Source organism: Myotis davidii, unplaced genomic scaffold, assembly GCF_000327345.1.
Source record: "Myotis davidii unplaced genomic scaffold, ASM32734v1 scaffold200, whole genome shotgun sequence".
Lineage (NCBI taxonomy): Eukaryota > Metazoa > Chordata > Mammalia > Chiroptera > Vespertilionidae > Myotis > Myotis davidii.
Genome location: NW_006293700.1, coordinates 1,309,424 through 1,315,423, shown reverse-complemented (window position 1 = coordinate 1,315,423; position 6,000 = coordinate 1,309,424). Strand labels below are relative to the sequence as shown.

Genomic DNA, 6,000 nt, shown 5'->3' with positions numbered 1-6,000 from the left:
GAAAAGAAAGTGGCTTTTAAACGTAATTGGTTTAAAGGAAGAGAGAGATGAGATTCCCATCCCCACCAAACTTCCTTCTGTAATTTTTCAAGGTAGAAATTAAGACCTGAGTGTGACATGAAGGGTACACTATGAGTGGTTGAGTCTGGTCATTCATGTGGCAGTGAAGTGTGGACATATGTTCCGTGATGTGAATGGGTTCTGGCTCCGGTTCGTACACACCACGTGTCATTTTGGGTGAGTCCCTTAGCCTCTCTGAGTCTGAGGGAGATGGAAACAAATTGACAGACTGCTTACACTCACCTTGAAAATTCTCCAGTGTGGTTGTGCTTTCATTTTAAGGTTCTCTACTCTAAATCACATTATAAAACGTTAACCGGAAAGTGGCTGCTGTTCTTTACGTTGAAACATAGACACGAGTTATATCTGGTGACCAGTCGGCAGGGTTCGGACGCAGAAACACAACTTATCGGGTGACCCATCAGCAAGGTGTTAAAAAGCATGTAGTGGAAAAGACTATAGAGAGAGCAGAACAAGGTACAAAGGCTTCAGAGAGTCAAGGGCCGCCGAGATCGGGGGTGGGTCGGTCCCTGGTTAGCTGGTCCCTCCCTCTTCCCCCTCCCCCTAGTGGTTTCCGGGGCCTGCGGGACCGAGGGGTGGGAATCGGGAACCCGAGCCCCTCGCCCCGGCCGGGAGCCGGGCTAGGCCTAGCGCCCCCGGGTCTGTCACCGGCAGGGGAAACTTTCCCCAACCGGACCGAGGTCCGACACCCTCCTCCGTCGCCGCGTCCTCGAATCCCACTCCCACTCCACCTCCTCCAATGCCTTCCCCTCCCACCGACCCGAATCTCGCTGCGTGTGACGGATGGGGCAGGGAGCCAATCGAAGGTGTGGGTAAGCCAATCGCGAGGGTCGGAGGAAGGGAGGGGGCGGGGCTTGCGCCGGACCAGTTGGAGCGGAGTTGCACGCGGGCGGGGGAGTCATGGAGACGCCGAGAGCTATCCACTCTCGTCCATCCCTAGTCGCCGGCCCGGCGAGCTGGAGGGTAGTGTCACTCGCAGGGGCTGTGACCCGGGGAGACACGCAGAGGGGCTCGAGATACTTGATTTCTCTGGCACCACGAGAGACGTTGTCTTTAGACACGACGAAGCCTTAAAGCCGCTCACGATGTGGCAGGAACTCCGAGGCCCGTTTCTAAAATGGCATATATTGTCGTGATCGTGTTCTGGACACGAGCTCCCGGTGCACGGGCCGAGGGTCGCAGGAGTTGTCTGTGTACCTCGACCTCAGTGTCACTCAGCTGCTCCGGCGTGGGGACTGTGATATTTGGAAGGGCACTTTGAAAATGAGTAGAGCCTTCTGTCGATTGATGATTGGGAGAGTAAAGTATCATTGTTTGTAATGGCTTCACTGGTTCCTTTTTAATTAGACCGCCAATTCCCAAAGTGCACTTGAAAGTTCGGCATCTGGGGAGGACATTTTAAAAAAAAAGTTGTGGTTTTTCTGGTATGCATCCCCCCGCCCCTTTCTTGGGTAAACAAAATGAAATTAGGAACCAAAGCACCTCACTGTTTGAAACCTAAAGCGTTGGTATTGAAGGAGCACAGCTAATCGAAGAATATTTATCTACAGAAAAGAAGTCGGAGTTAAATGTAGTTTGCCAACATCAAAAGATTCTTAAAAATAAACTATTTTAATTTTTCTTAAACACTGCTAAATTGCCCAGCATGTGGGTACTTTTCTGGCTTATGCAAGGCGAGGAGACATTTTGGTGGGTTTAAGCTGTTGGTTGCCTTCAGTCCAGTGACTTGCATCAACTCTTGACTTTTAAGAATAGGGAGGGCAGGTCTTTGGGTTTCCCTCACGATCACAGGTTGCTCCGAAGGAAAAGCTGTCTTTTAAAAAGACAGCAGCTGTTCCACTGCTTTTTTGTGTGTGAGCTCCTGTTCTTTGTTGGTGAGGTTAGTGCACACTGACAGCAGCAAGGCTGCTTTTCCGACTGGAATTTGCAGAATCTTGAGGAGTTGAAGGAATGAATAATATTGAGAATGAGTCCATTTTGTGAACAGTATCCAATGAATTTCACTGATCTGGTGAGGGTTTTGTGTGTGTGTGTTTTATGGTATTTTATCTGCATGATATTTATCTTATCTATACCAGTTTCTCTAGCTTTTATTAATATTGGGTTACTAAGAAAGAATAGAGGGGAACTAGTTTTAGGAGACTACCACACCCTGCAAATGCATTCTTTTGTAACACACCATTTTCAAATTTATAATGTGAGCTTCCAATCCAGTATAATTGTGAGTATTCATTGAGACAAAAATTAATGGCATTTTGCTGTAACCCTTGAGGTGTCATCTTAGTGATAGAATAGTAAAAATTGCCAAGATAAAATAAACAGTGGCCAGAAGTAGGAGGTATTATAAATTAAGCAACATTCAAAATTTGACAACATTCACCCCTCCCCCCATCATTAGTTAATTTAGTTACTGATGGCCACTCTGACATGGGCCCTTCTCTCTCTTTTGTATGCTCGAGACCAACACATTGTTTTACTTCATTTTCTGCAACAATCATTGAAAATGTTCTCCTATTCTTGGTGGCAGAGAGTAGCACGTCCCTGAATGCCTGGCGAGGGGGGAGAAGCCTCTCAAGCATATGGAGACATCTAGAAAAAGATGTGCATCGTCAGCTGTGATTCCATTGTGTGCTCTCAGACTGGATCTGAGCCTCCCTCCTCCTGGGAATTTCAGTCTTACCAGAGGAGTTCTTTGACTTTTAGATGTCCGGATACTGAAGCAGAGGGTAGAAAAAGAGCTCACCAATTATGAACTTAATATTTTTTAGTTTGGCTCTGATTTTAACCCTTCATTGGTTCAGTATAATTTACAGGACTTGTTCGGAGTTAGAGAAGCATTTTACTGGAAATGTAAATTGTAAGGATTGGAGGGGGCCTTGGGCTGTGGTATAAGAGTGCATACAGGGCTTCGTCTGTCGTTATGTCGTATTAAAGCTTTCCAAGCCTTAGAATCAAGGACCTGTGAGGAGCAGTGCTTCCATTATACACCCTATATTTAGGATGTATAAGGATTCAGTACCTTAGCTGTTTCAAATCGCATCAGGTTGAAATATGACCCATAAGTTGACAGCTTGGATTTCTTGAAAAAAAATTGTGTTTAAAAATGATTCTTTTAATAACTCGTCCTTAGGACAGTGATGGCGAACCTTTTGAGCTCAGTGTGTCAGTATTTTGAAAAACCCTAACTTAACTCTGGTGCCGTGTCACATACAGAAATTTTTTGATATTTGCCCATCACTGCCCTAGGATGTTGTATAGCCAAAAAAACCCCCCAAAAAAACAAAAAAAGGGTGTGTGTGTGTGTCGTTTTAAACAATTTTCCAAGAAGATTAGTTTTCTGAAATGCACAGTGTGTCCTTATTTGATATTTTTGCCATTATTATATCATGGTTGAAATTATATTTAAAACATAATGTTTAGCTATTTTTGTGGCAATTCTGCTGTTTAAGAAATTACTAGCTTTTCAATAGTTTGTGTTTATAGTTTTTGGTGATTATGTTATTACATGCTCTATCAATTTTAAATTAAGAGAATAGGAGGGAGAGATAGCCACTGTTTTTAAGGTATTGCTCTTTTATTGCAGTAAATCATAAAACAGCAAATCAAGAGCTGTTCTTCTAATGAAATAATCAGACTATATTTATATACCAATAATGAAAGCCCTTTAAGAGAAAACAGAATGAAACCCAATTTTTTATATTCTTTCATTACTGAAGCAAATTTTACCTCTATGTCTTGTTTTCTAAACGGAAAAGGTGTTCTTAGCGTTTGTGTTTGTTTTCTTTTTGTTTTAAAGGCTCATAGAAGGGTTTATGAATTGCAAAGTGTAGAAAGAATATTATGTTCTATTACTCTTTAAAGTCTATTAAAAGTAATGTCTGGAAAAGCTATAAAGTATAATTTTAGTGTCATAGACCCTCAAATCAGTCCGCATAAAGAAAACATACTTTATGAATTCTAGATACTTTTTCTAAATAGAGGTGAGAATATATGACTTCTGTGGATATTTTTTGAAACTGTTAGAAAAACGGAGGCAAATTGGTTACGAAAGGAGTGGAATTCTTAAAAGTAAACTTGTGAAGAAACTGGTCTGCATGTAGGTCATAATACTCTTGACTTTTCAGGGTAAAGATTTTATGTGTTTTCCCTATAAAACGTTCATCTGACCACATTTCTGGCTTCCAGTGGCTGTGATGACATAATGAAATTGTGGAAACATTGATTCTAGGACAATTTTCAGTTGGTTCTGTAGTTAGAAATTTCTAGAGAAGAATTAAATAAGCAGGGGCCGATGGCAGTGTTTTACTTAGCTGCTTTTCGAGGCTTTGGGACATAGAACCTTGATATAAGTCATAGAGGAGAGCTGCTTATAGATAGAGGTTACTAGCAATAGTTCAGGGTTCTGGAAGAAAAGGGCAATCATCCCTTTGGGTATCAATTGACAGATACATGGAGAATTGAAGTTAGTAGGTTAATTCTGGCAGAATTTGTCACTTACAGGCAGCCAATCATGAACTGTTAAGAGTTTCTGATGGCCGAGTTAAATCTCACTTTGGGCCTTTTTGATCTGTTTCTTTGAATTCTTGCCTCATTTAACCATTGTTTTAATCTGTTTAGTTATTTATTTGATGAGTATTTGATTCTTCCAGCATTGGGAGTTTACTTTGATATGTCAACTGATGGTGTTGGTGCCAATTCAACATCAATAGGAATTCCCAATTTGAGGTGTGGTGAAGAAGGATACTTCACTCAGTGCACGCAGCTCAATTGTGAGGCAATCCTGGTCTGCTCCAGTCTGCTCTGGGAGCCAGAGGAGCACTGACTTACATAAAGATAAGTCCTTGCCCTTTGTCCCTGATTGGTCAGTCCTTATACAAATGAGGACTCCAAATTATTAAGTTTGATTGGTCTAAAAGCCACTGACCTGATTGGTCAGAGTGCAACTGCTCTGATTGTATAGTGAAAATGCTGATGGGATACCGCTGACATGCACAGCTCTGATAGGTCAGGGAAAGCATCAGTCCTATTGGTTGAAATACAATTCCAGAAAATCTTTTATAGGGCTGGCTCATATGGCACCAACACAATGCAGGCAGGCAATTCAGTGCAGGTTTCTCTCTGAAACATTGCTTGAGTGAGAGGCACCTGTCTAGAAATGGCTGCTAGGCTGTTTGTTTGTTTTTTAAATTTGAGTCCAGTGCAGCCAGAATTTCTCCTTAGTAACTTTCTTCTTTCTCAGGGTCCACAGAAAGTATAAACCATCCATTTCAAGTTCGGTGCTTAAATGAAGAACTTAGAGTGGGCGGGGTTTTTTTTGTTTTGTTTTTTGGCTGGGGAGAAGGTAGAAAGGGACATGTTCACCTTAATTTTCAACTTGCTTTGATGCTAAAGATTGGTGTGTGTGTATGTGTGTAATTTTAATTATATATTGTCAGAAAACTGCTTTGATCTGGGTTTGGGTTTTTCCCCCTGAAAATAGGATTCTAATGGTTATGTCCTCTGAAATCATGTGTGGTCAGGATGGCAATCTGTAGTTGGTTGAAGGTCACATCAGGGACCTCCCATTTCTGTGGGTTATCTGTGCATTGTTCCTGCTTTAAGACTAACATATCTTAGGCCTTCCCATCTTAGGTTTGTAAAGGATGGAAAACTGCCTTGTGCAGCCTTCACAAACTCTAAGTTTTAAACTGTTTGCTTTCTGAGTAGAGTGATGAAATCTCATTATATCCTATGCCATCCTGTCCCATCACACCCAGGACGTGACTTATTCCTTTGTCTAGTGCCTCCATACAGGTCAGTCACGTAGTAGCCATCTAGGTTATTGAATTGACTGTGATATTGCAGGACTTGTGTTCAAGTGAGCCTTATTTTACTTAATAATGGATGCAAATAGCAAAGAGTGGTGATGCTGGCCATTCT

The 6,000-nt window shown here is 42.0% G+C and overlaps 1 protein-coding gene across 1 annotated transcript in view; it reads left to right on the top strand.

Moving 5' to 3' along the window:
- The first annotated feature begins 603 nt into the window (after positions 1-603).
- Positions 604-6,000, top strand: part of NCOA2 (nuclear receptor coactivator 2) — a 269,746-nt gene continuing 264,349 nt past the window's right edge. Inside the window, exon 1 of the mRNA XM_015566252.1 lies at positions 604-893. The gene's annotated coding sequence lies outside the window, so the exon portion shown is untranslated. The remainder of the gene's footprint in view (positions 894-6,000) is intronic.